This window comes from Mycteria americana, chromosome 1, assembly GCF_035582795.1.
Source record: "Mycteria americana isolate JAX WOST 10 ecotype Jacksonville Zoo and Gardens chromosome 1, USCA_MyAme_1.0, whole genome shotgun sequence".
Taxonomy (NCBI): Eukaryota; Metazoa; Chordata; class Aves; order Ciconiiformes; family Ciconiidae; genus Mycteria; species Mycteria americana.
The window spans coordinates 51,363,545-51,376,318 of NC_134365.1; positions in this window are offsets into that span (position 1 = coordinate 51,363,545).

Sequence of the window (12,774 nt, forward strand, 5' to 3'; positions counted from 1 at the left end):
TACTCCTTTTTTCCATGCTTATTCATGGGAATGTCATGCAAGGCATGTTGAAAGCCTTAATAAACTAAAGGTATGTGCCATTAACTTCCTCCTTCTAACCAACAAGACCTGTTGCCCTGCCACAGATTGAATAATAAATTCTATTAGTTTTACATGACAGATCCTTGTTAGGTGTCATTTATCTGGTTTTTATCTTCTAGATGCCCCAAATTCTTTGATTTCTTGCTCCAGCATTTTTCTATGAACTGAAGAAAAGCTGATTGCCTTGTAATTGCCCTGTTCCCTTATAATGTTGATCTTTTTTTAGGCTCATGATTTATCCAAGTTTGACACTCAATCTGATGCTCAATTCTAGCCATTCTCCTCACTGGGATAGACCATGCTTTTGACCTTACTGTAACATTCAGGGACTTTCCACTTTCCCTCAGTCCTTTCTCTCTGACATTTGTTTTCTATGTTGATCTTGCCTGCTAGATCTCTGAGTATTTTGAGGACTGCTTTCTTAAGTCCATTCTCTTTACTTTGGTCTTTTCTCTTCCTGCTTTTTCTAAGAGTTATAGGATATGTCATATCATGGTGACACTTGTACAGGTCACCTTCATTTCCATGTTCTTATATAGAATCAAATGAAGAAGATCCTCTCTTCTAGTTGCTTTCTCCACCCTCTGCCTTAACAGTGCTGCTCACGACACATCCCAAGATCTTGTGGACTGTTGCTACCCTGCTATTTTTCTCTTCTAGCAAATGCCTGTGTAGGAGTTAATCTCATTAATAGCAAGCCTTGTGTTTTGGGTGGTTCCATTAGTTGCTGAGAAAAAGTTGCATTCATCTTATCTTCCTGCTATTGCAAAATCCTGCTGTGCTCATGCCTGTGTAAATATTCTCCTTTTCTATTTACTCTGCAACTTGATGGCTGTGAAAGTATAAGGGAGATCTGGATTATTTATGTTAGGTAGAAGATGTGGGTAGTTCTTTCTTCCTTCTAATAATAGGTCACTGACATGTAAAAGACAAGAAATTTGAGATGGATAAAAGGAAGCCTTTTCTTCCACAGACTTACCATTTGACCATTCATTGCCATGGGAACTCTTTTTAGCTGAGATGTAAGATTCAAAAAGCCACGTGGGGCATGGATGTAGATAGCGTACATTTCCAGATAGCATGTGTACTGAAAACTGCTGAAGTAAGATGCCAGATCTCATTCTCCAAAACTCATGCCAGTCTCTAACAATAAAGTCCCAGAGTGATGCATGAGGTGCTAAAGTGGCTTACCCTCCCAAGATGAGCAATTTTATGCAGGAGCTAAGGAAGCTTTCTGAGCCCCAAATCAACTCTGCCACGTGTGGCACGTTTCTGACCATCGGTAGTATCAGGGCAATGCAGTCGGGCTGTTCCTCCCAACCTGAGCACAGCTGCTTTTACCTCTGCACCCACTTACAGCTCTTACACCTTCTCCTGAAGCATTTGCTGCCAGAATTTATGGAGGACACAACAAGGTTTCCAGACTGAATCAGAGCAGGAGCTGCTTTCCTGTTCCTAAACTTCAATAACTTTTTGGCAGCAGTTTCCAAACTTCTGTACTTACAGTCCCAGTTCCCATGTCACTCATCTACTTCTGTTTGCCCTTCCGGACTTGTGAGCCCTTCTGCAGAAACTGCTGCTTTATGGCATCATGTGCTCCCCACATTCCCTGCCTCTGCATCCACATCTTCCCTGCACTCCTACCTCACCCTGCCGCTCCCGGCCCTCCCCTCTCCACAGCTCTCTGGCTGCTCCCTTCCGCAGTTCCTCTCCTGCACCTCCGCTCTGCAGATGCTGCCGTGCTTCCTTCATTTCTGCTTGCTTGAGGTACCCCTTCACCCCTCAAAACTCTGCGAAAGTCTTGCTCTGTTTTCAAAGTCCCTCCAGGCTCCCCTTTGCCCAGGTTCCGCATGCCTGAGTGTGTAGTCCCAAACTGTCCAGCTCCGCTTGGGCATCACGTTATGTCACGAGTGACAAAACTTGCTCGTGATGGTTCTCAGATTTCAAGGGGTAAAGAAGTCCATGTCAAGGGAAGCGGGGATTTTTCTAGCTTGTTTTATTGGAGAAAATTGCAGGGAACGAAGAAGCAAGGGGGGACATGGACAGTTAACTTTGATCGTTTATTAGGAATGGCACTGTAGTGTAAGGAGCCCATAAAGAATATACATAAGAGCAGTAAAAAGCAAGGGGCTGCAGCTTCCTAAAGGAAACTTCATTAAGTTTGAAAGTGAACAATAAGGGTGTTAAGATAGGATTGTTCTCAGTAGAGTCTTCATCTTTTTTAGCAAAAAAGGGCTTTTTGTCCCACAGTGAGTGACTCATATCTGCAGGACTGGATCTAGGTGCAAGTGGTTGCTTCCTAAGCGAGACAATGCCGGCTGCGGGGGCAGGAGTGGTGCCTATAAATTCCCGTGCCCCTACCCCCTCACTAGGTCCACCTCTGCACAGACTAACGATTTGGTTTCAGGGAAAGGAAGGAATGGGATTATTTAGAAAATAGCATAGAGAAAGAAAGTTTGCAATACATTAAAAAATGCTTTTGCTGGCTCTGTTCTTGAAGAAGAGATTTTTCCTGACTTAGAAACACCTACAATGGCAACAAAGACAAGTATCCCAGAAAATTACTGGAAAAAATGTGTAAGGAAGAGGCTGATTAATTTCCAAAGTAATTTTCTGGGAGATTTGTCTTCATTGTCATTGAAGGTGTTTCTCAGAAAGAGTCTGATTAATTTCCAAAGTTAAGACTGCCCTTGTTTAGACAGAAAATCATGTTTGCCATGTTTCCACTCTGCTGATTTACATTTTTCACTTTGGGTGTAGGCCAGAAGGATTTACAGCTTGAGAAAGGATCTTCCGTCTTCCTAGGAAGTTAAATCATTGGCACTGCTTCAGCTTTTGTGTATAAAGGAGATTAACATCATATTGACGTATAAGGTTGAACGAACCACAAAACAGATGTTTGGATAGTCAACTGAACACTGAACCCAATGGAAAAATTCCATTTTGATCAGTTTGAGGTAGGCCTAGTCGTCTTGTGGCTGTGCAGGATACTAAAATCTGGACTTTATAAATGAAACACTCATTAAAAAAAAAAATTCCTGGAGAAACACAACTGCTTCAGGCTTCTCATTTTATTTTTTTAAACTGCAATAATCTCCGGCATGGATGGTCTAGCCCAAGTGGAATACATTAACATTAGTTATTCTAATAAATACGGATTTTCAGATGATAGCCATCTCCTAATCACAGCTGGTCCCCATCTAAAATACTCCCAGTGCCATGATGTTATCTTTTGGGTGACTTTTCACAGAGGTTGCTCTGGGAAAGAGGGTGGAGGGCCAATGGGTCCCGCTGTGGAGATGTGGTTCATCGCTGGGTGTTTACTTCATTCCCAAAGAACACTGGGAGGGATCTCAGTTAAAGCAGTGGATAACGACCGGGATTAACCACGACCAGTCTTTACCAATCACACACACAACGAGCCATAAGACAGGCCTGGACTGCTCATCCCCACAGCACAGTCGTGCCTTCGGGTCGTTACAGCCAAGCAGCATAATTAGCTGCTGCTGCTGCGGATGTGATTTCCCTTTCTTAGGCTTGGTGTGCTTTATTGGCTTTTTCAGCCAGGTATTCTAATGCTTACCATCTTTATGGTATAGAGCAAATTTCCATCCTTTCCGTGCTAGTCTCTTTACCAAGTGGTAGCAATGAAAATCTCATTGGCTTTTTCTTACCTGAAAGGGGATTACAGCACTGACTTTTTTTATCTCACTTACAGGGCGAAGGGGAAAGGATGGCCCCTCTATCATGTTATTAAGGCCTTTGTTTTAAGCACACTTATTATTGCTCACTTGCTCTAACATAAGGAGTTAATTTGTTGGACCAGCAAGAGCAGCGCTGGGGCAAACAGACCTGTAGCGTGCATTAATCCTCGTATGTTATAAACGCTAGACACTGGGGTCCGGCTCTTGCGCGGAGCCCGTGTAGGAACGGTCAAGGATGCCGCTACATCTGCCACTCTTTCAGCCAGATTTGGTCAGATGAGTGGTGAGAAACAGAGAACCAGCAAGTGTCAGTTTTGTTTACCAAGAATTTTTCGAATATGCGGTACTGCGAATACCAGTGTGTCTCAGATTACGTCATGGGCAGATTGTGTTTGTTATAGGAAGCCTGGAGGTGAATCTGACCTTTAATCACTACTAAACTGGGTAATGGAAAAAGCCTAAATAAAGACTCTTAAAAGGAGCAAGAGAGGTGGGGTTTTTTTGTAATTTGACCTGACAATATCTGTATAAGCAGAGGAAACACATGATACAAGTTGCAATTTTCTATTAAGCCTCTGAGTGTTAGCACCAGCATAAAAAGAAATGGTGCCTTTGAAGTATCTCAATAGATTGAGATACTTATTTAGACAAGGAATGTGGGTCGCAAGATGGGGAGCTGGTCAAAAGCGAGTCTGCCTCTCTTCCGACAGCGCTGCCTCCAAGTTCTGCTTTAATTGAGGATATTCATTTGAGGCCTTTCCTTTAGCCACAAAATTTGCAGATATGTTGACTCTCATTGATCTCTCAGATACTCTTAGGCTTACACCAGGAGATACTCTTAGGCTTACACCAGAGACGAAGGTGGTCCCAGTGTGTGCGCAGAATCCTCCATGAGCATTGTTTACTTTTCTTCTTTTTGTTACTCCCTTTAGGTTGAGATTCATCTCCCCTGACTTCGGTGATTTAGATTAAGCTACTCATCTGCTACAGTCAATAGAAGGAAAGAGACGCCAGCCATAGGGTGTAATTCATGTCACTTGTCATAATTTTCACCTCTCACCACCCTAAATGCAGCCTCTGGAAGTGACTTGCCCTCTTCCCTGACTTCGGACAGACCATAGACCCATGAATCTGATTAGGTGGCTTAAGGTAAATTTGATCAAGGATCATGCTAGTGTCCATGATTACTTTACACTTTCTTTTCCCCAAAAGTCAGAGAGCTGAAAAGGAGAGAAACACTGCCAGTGGCATCCAAGGTACCAAAGGAAAGCTCACTCTGTAAGCCTCATAAAGGGAATTCATTTTTGCCTTTTCTCCTCCTTTTGTACTCTTCTTTGAGCTCTGCCAAATTTTACTCTTTATATTTCATGTCCCTCTTAATTTTCTGAAATAAATACCTGACGCTGGGCTGGAGATCTGCCATGGTTTCATGATAAGTGAGCCCTGCTTAAACAACCCATTTCATCATCATCTAATTTTGGTTTCTACTGTCATTTTTGTCTTTCTCCACTTCAAACGCTTTAGCAAGTATGCATGTTATACCAGCAAATATTTATTTTAGGTCCTAGCTGGAAAAACTCCTTTCCCTTCCAGGGATATTTTGAAAGTCTGGAGGTGAGTCTGGGCATGTCTACATGGATGGGCCCAGACAAGTACGCTCATCTGCCATGCTCTGAGCTGATCGAATGGGAGCCAGTTCTAGTCTGGAAACCATCAAGCCATGTTCCTGCAGCTCTGTGCCCAAGCTAACATGCCTTGCAGAGGAGACCACATCCGTCTGCATCCATCTGCACAGACATGCCTTATGCATATAAAGCACGTAATTTTGTTTCTCCCCCTCTTGTTGGTTGTTTCTCCTGATGCACAAACATACGCATGAACACGTACATGCGTGCGCATGCTCCCATTTTGTGTACCTATTACAATCTACAGGGCTCAAGTGGCACCAAAATATCACAGCAATTATTTTTTTACAAATAACAAATACCTCCTTTTGAGTGAACAAGCAATTGAAAAACAGCCTATATCCTCTCTTTGTGAAATGTTATACTGGCAGATAAACCAGATGACCTGACGACACGTTCCATCTCTAATTTACGATTTGTGATGTAGGCGAAATTAATTGAAAGCCTGGCACTTGTAAACCCTTTACTCCAGGCAATACACTCCAGAAGGAATTAACAAAAGAGAAGTGTTAGTTCAAAAGGCAATCTTTTCCAGCTACATCTGCATTTAAGGTTCACTCTGCGAACTCACAGACTGTATTGAAATGAGCAAAGGGAATAGAGATCCTGAATTTACCCATGTGCAAACAGCATCTTGCTATGCAGATGCAGACTATGGCCTGAAACCAACTAACACGTTTTTTTACAGCCCTAGCTGCCCCCGAATCCTTGGAGGAATTCTGGCTGGTGCAGACTTCCTTCTGGAGCATTAGCAAAAAGCAAGCTGGAGCAGCAGTCTCACGTCACCTTCAAAGAGCGTTCCCCTGGCCCCGTGCGCGGAGCCAGTCCTCCTGACGCTGGTGTTCGCATGCCTCTCCTCCCCGACCGGCTGTGATTAATGTCCCTTGGAAGACCCCAGGTGTTCTGGGTGCCTGATGCTTATGACTGTGGACAGCTGTTTTGTGGAACACAACTGGGATGGAAAAAGTCTTGTATCCTTTTCCCCCTTTTCTCACATTAGTGGAAAAAGAGCCTTCAGTAGTGCTTGAGAAATTACTTTTGCACACAGTGTTCTCGTAGACTGTGGAGGGCGCATACTGATATATGAAATGGATGCCTATGGATATATTTCTGTGGTTTTGGCTAAACAAATGTAACGGATGCCTTCATCACTAAAAGCCTACTCCAATAGCCAGCGGTGTATTCACCCAATTCTGTTTGCAGTGACCACTGAATCACTTCCTCGTCTTGTAGCATTTAAACAAGCATTATTCCGTTCATACTGGTGGAGGTGCCTCTGTTTCTAATGGCTTGTCTACAAGGGGACATTACTAGTGTGCATTAAGATAGGGTATGAATTTACAGTGCTCTTGGGGTATCTGCACTTGATAGAAAAGCTATAAGGATGGAAAATGTGAAATTATGCCTGGTGGAATGGCTTGTTTAGCTAAATCTGGTCTAACTGTGGATAATGCCTTATTCAGATGGCAATTTTGGTCACCTGGCAGATGTTCATGTAAGTTCACATAGCTTTTGAATAATTATTCCACAGCTTCTCATGCCATTTTTGAGGCATGATTTCCACTCTCTCCAGTCACTGTTTTTCTTGGCCTTTTTCCAGATATGAGTGATTTGATAAAATCCCTGTGCAAATGTAGAGTTTCTGCAGCTGTAATCACTTTTGGCAGCCTGCCCAAGAAGATAAGCTGATCCCCAAATATTAAAAAGATTGGACTGATACAAAGCTTTACTCCATCATCCTTGAAAAACAAACAATACTCACCACTCCATGAAGGGCTCTTCTTGGAAAAAGAAGATCTGATTTTTAACACAGAAAGCTGAGGGCAGTAATAACAGTCTCGCTTGGTTTCTCTTCATAACATCAGTGATGCCATGACTCTCTATTTTTAAACCAAAATATCCCTTTAACCTATTGGTAGGCCTTATAACTACTTCTGTACAAAGACAGAGATTGAGTAGATGTATACTGGTATTTGTACGTCATGGCAGCACCTCTTTGGCAGTGTTATTAGTATCTGCAACATCCAGACTTTCCTTTCCAAAGCTGCTGCCTTCCTGAATGTGCACATAACAAGGCTAGAAAGAGAGCCTTAGGCTCACACTTACTCAGCGGTGTTATGCTGGAAATTCACCGGGCTTCAATGGTCATACTGACATTGATGATAAAGAATCAGGTAGTCTTACCATGTTAACTATTTCATGTAATGACAGAACCATTCAGGCTGCAGGGGACCTCAGGAGGTCTGTAGTCCACCCCTCTGCTCAAAGCAGGGTTAGGTCTGAGATGACTGAATCAGGTTGTTTAGGGTTTCATCCACCTGGGACCTTAAAACCTCCAAGGATAGAGAATACACAGACTCTCTGGGCAACCACTGCTTGACTGTCTTGATGGAGAAAAAGTTTCTCCCTATATCCAGTCTTTGCATTGTAGCTCAGTCATGAGTTCCCTGCTGAGTCAAGCCAGTTTCCTGATATATCTGCTTGTTTTCCTGCACACTAGTATCATTTTGTGCTTTGAAGAGGTTGTCAGTAAAGACTTGGCAGTCTTCCTGAGCTTTTTTTGCCTTCAGAGCTGGTTCCTATGGGATCTAACCTACCAATTTGCTGAAGAAACTGAAGTCTCTTTTCTCCTGAAGTCCATGGTCTGTAATCTGCTACTTGTCTTCCTCACTCTCTTCAGTATCTTGAAGTCCACTATTTCAGGGTCTCCACAACCAAGCCTGCTATTGATTATCACTCCCCCAACCAGTGTGAATACTTTGTGAATAGCAGGTCCAGGGTCTGTGTGTGATCCCAGGTTGGCTTATCTAGTACCTGTGTCAAGCAGTTGGCCCTGACATCTTCCAGAAACCTTCTGGCTTGCCTGCATCCCTCTCTAGTGCTCTTCCAGCATACATTGGGGAAGCTAAAATCTCCCATAAGAGGCAGAGTATGTAATCCAGAAACATCTCCAAGTTGTTTAAAGGAAGCTTCATCTCCTTCCTCACCGCGATTAAGTGGTCATTAACAAACTCCCACCAGACTGTCACCATTACTGATTACTCACCCCTGTCCTGACCCACAAGCTCTCACCCAGCCTACTGTCTGGCCCACTGAGGAGCTCCATATATCAGAGCTGCTCCATCACACATTGTGCATCCACACCCGCCTTGTCTCCCTGCCTGTCTTTCCTGAAGACCTGGTATCCACCCATCACAGCACTCCAGTTGTGTGAGCTGTCCCAACACGTCCCAGTTACTCCAATGATGTTGTAGTTCCTCTTCACCAACCAGATTGAGGATACACAACCTGGGCCCCCATGCCCTTAACCAGCACCCCAAAATCCATGTAGTCTCTCCTGATGTGCTTGAAGTCCCTGGCAGTAACGTTGGTGCCCATGTGGAAGAGCAGCTAGGGTAATAGTCTGAGGCCAGAAAACCCTTGGTCACCTCTGCAGTGTCCCAGACGCAAGCGCAGGTCAGGCTGGCAGACAGAGACTTCTATGTCCCGCAGCAGGGTGTCTCCAGTAACTATTGATCTCCTGTTCCTCTCTGTGCAGATGCTTGGTTGAGGGCCAGCCAGCCATGGCACGTCTCTGAAGGGAGGTCATCTCCCCCTGGTCCCAGGGCAATGCACTGGGTCTGTAATTGTAGAACCACAGGCCAAGAAAGCCCCTTACATAGGATGCCTGAAATGGTCCAGCCTTCCCCATCTTGCAAGCTTCCATCCATCAGCCCTCTGTGGGCTGTCTCCAGCTCCCCTTCCCAAACACAGGGTTTGGGCTCCTGGCTCTGCAGAGTTTCTGCAAAGACTCTTTCAGTCTCTTCCTGCTCATCCTCCCAGATGGTGTGTGCCCACTCACCTCCTCCTGGCACTTCTCCTTGCAGGCACATGGCCCATTCCATCACCCAAGACTGCCCTTATATCAAGAGTTTCTGTGAAACATCCTTTTATTCTGCCTGAAAATCTTGTCCAGATGGGAAAAGAGAAATTTGGCCAGATGTCAGACAGCCCAGTCAGAGCAGAAACATCATTCAGTGCATATGCAGTAAGTTGGATATATCCAAGAAAGATGAAATATCCCAACAGCCTTCACTGTCCTTCAGCCCGCAGCGTGGAGCAGCCTTGGGAACCCTGGCACCACAAGCACTGCAGGTGGTAAATGGAGCCCAGATCCACCTGCCCAGTGGACCTTGGGCTGGGAAAGGGGCTACAGCAGCCCAGTGCTGCAGAAGTGGGGCACAGCCCCTCTGCGGGGAGAGGGGAGAGCCGTTTGCAGGCATCTCACTATCAGTGTGCCAGCCCTGACAGGGGCTCGGAGATGCTGGGATGGGGAAGCACATGGTACGCTGTAGCAGGATGCGGCATGCTCTGTGGCAGCGGGAAAACTACAGAAGGACTTCTGCAGCTGGGCACCCCACCAGACAAAGGATCACTGATTTCCCCAGCGCAGCAGGCCCTCTCCTGCTGGAGTATCTTAACGTGGTCCTGTCTTTCTTGCCCTTTGCACAAGAAACACTGGTGTGAAGTTGTCCAAAGGTGTGAGTCCATCGGTCTGCATGTGCACGGAGGGTGCCAGCAGGCTAGCACCAGCAGTGGGACAGGCAGGAAAGCGGTGGCACATTTGCAGTGGCAGCACTTGCTCTCAGGGAAGCAGGGAGCTGAGATCCCCATGGGGCATGTCAGGCGGAGGTTTGCACTTCCAGTGCAAGCCTGGAGAGCCCAAAAAAGATCGACAGCAGGGACAGCTCAACCTCGGCAGACCAAAAGGCACTGGTAGGACTCCAGTGCCTCCAACTGGGGAGTGCCCACAGTTGGAGGGAGGTGAAGCCTCCTCCAGAGCCTGGGCCATGCACAGAGCCTGCCTGGGTTGGTGACAGCTCCTAAAACTCCAGTGAAGGGTATCATGAGGGCTAGAGGTAGTCACGAAAGTTGCATCTGCAACCCGGAGGGGATTTCTAGCTGACAAGGTAAAAACATGAGAACATTTCAAACCAGTGAGATAGAAAGGGAGAAAATGAATATATAAAGCCACTCGTGTATTTTTTTTTTTTAACTTTATGGCATTTATTTTACACACTTCTCCATCGGTAACAGAAATGCCATCAATGCCTTCAAGCAATGTGGAATTTCCTTCTTATGAACCCCCTTCCTGACATCTGTCTCCAGAAAGATGAAATGTCACGGCCTGAAATCAAGCAAGCAATTCTAATAATTATCTGCCACTTACAGTGCCTCTTTCCTGCACAGCGTAGCAGCACCCCGTCAGCTTCATCCTACAGCTGGGGAAACGGGAGGGGAGCGAGTTAAGCCATTGCTCTGGGTCTCACAAGAACTGGAGGGTAAGTGTCCTGCCTTTCTGGCCAGCCCTCGCCCTTCGGGCCACGCTGTTTCCGTCAATGATTTGGTAGTGAAATCATGGCACTGGTATGCCTAAGTCCTCTACGGTCTTCACTTTTTTTAGCTATTGTAAACACCAAATCATTATCCTGGTTATCTTCACTGAGATGGTGGACAAAGACAAGCGCTCAGAGGGAAAAGAAAATAACAGGGGTGCATAGTGTGGCTTCAAGAAATCACTTAATGACAGGATGTGGAGAAACTCAAAGACAAAAATATCAGAAGGAATGACAAGAATGGTGCCACAGTAAAGAGTGGCTAAAATGCAGGGAGCCGAGCAAAGCCTGAAAAAGGCAAGCTTGGAGAGAGCTAATATAGCATCTCACAGGATATTGTTGTGTGGCACGCACTAGAGAGATTAAATGACAGCGGTGTTACCCTGACGTCAGAAGAAAAGCGGGACGAAGGACAGGTGGGAGCACGAGGGGATGAGAAAGAGCAAGCGTATCTCACCCTTACTCCTCGCTGCAAGTGTTTTTCCACAGTTTGTGGCAGTCTGCTACCAAAGAGATCAGCATAAACTGCAGGATAGCGTGTTTTAGACGCACGCACAATCACTGTCCAAGGAGCGAGCGCTGCTGCCCTTTACATTCACCCATTGCATACGCATTACTAGCTTCTTCAAGTAAACAAGCTCCGAATCAGAGGAGACAGATTGCATCGGGGAATCTCGCTCTCTATTATCAGCCCATATCTGGTCCAAAACCCACAAGAGTGCTGGGGCCCATAGTGGGAACTAAAATTAGAAAACCCTTGACAAAAATAGAACTCTGTTTCTTTTAATAGCCTGGTTTTATTTTGAGATAACCTTCAGGGAACGCCCCACTGAAATGTGATCTGAAGCCAAATCTTTGACTACACAAAACTTGTCTTATTCGTGCAGATGGTTTAGTGGACTACTTTTTATTTTTATGTAATTGGCAGTCATTAAAAAACGATTGCACAAAAAATTAGCCGATGTGTTCTGAAGGCACTGGCGAAGGCTGTTATTGGTGAAGGAGGAGGCGACTTCCCCCTTCGCCAGTGCACACAGTGACAGCAGATCCTGCGACATCCACGCAGTGCTGAACTGAGGTTTTATGCCCTGTCTCAAAATGTACCCGCTGGTGTCTCAAGGAAGCCTTGGGAGGGGATAATGCTACACTGAAAGCCGGGTAGATCCTGGACTGCTGAGGATTTATTTCCCACATTCTGACTAGCGCAAGTCTAAGGCTTAAATAATAATGCTCTTTGTTTAAATGAACCTGATATGCTTTAATGGAATTTTTTCAGCTCCTCTGTTATTGAAGTCGCAGTGTATTACTGAGCCTTCAGGTCCCAAATTTACGCAGATGCAATTCCGGCCACGAGCCAAGTCATAAGATGGCAAAACATAAGCCTCGAGAGCAGCAGGCTTAGGAAAATATACCATTTACAACCCCTGCCATGAAGTACTTTCAAAGGCCTAATTTTAGACGTACGCACTGGAATCAAATAGCAAAGGGATCAGTGGGGTGAGGAATGGAGGATTTTTTATTCAAATGTCAATTATAATTAACCTAGAGCACGATGATATTCTCCTGTCCCAGAGCATTCGTGGTGGCATGTAACACCATCCTTGGAAGCTGGCAAGACATCCTGAGAAAGACGTTCCTCGCCTCGGGCAACAAAACCACCAAACATTTCTGCCGACTCTTGTCCATGAAGGCTTGCTGTGGTGTCTGTCCATCAAGGGCTGGCCTCGGGCACAAGTAGACCAAGCAGCTTCCCTTGGCCCTTCCCACCACCCTCCTCGTTGCTGCAAGGCCACCCCGGGGACATGTTCCTGCACCACTGCCAATGCCATCATCTTCCTTTTTCATATTGCATAATTGCAAATCCCCTGTGCTCGGGAAGGAGCAATCGCTCTCAGGGTGTGAAGGGAGCAAAAGCTCCCAGTGCCTGGT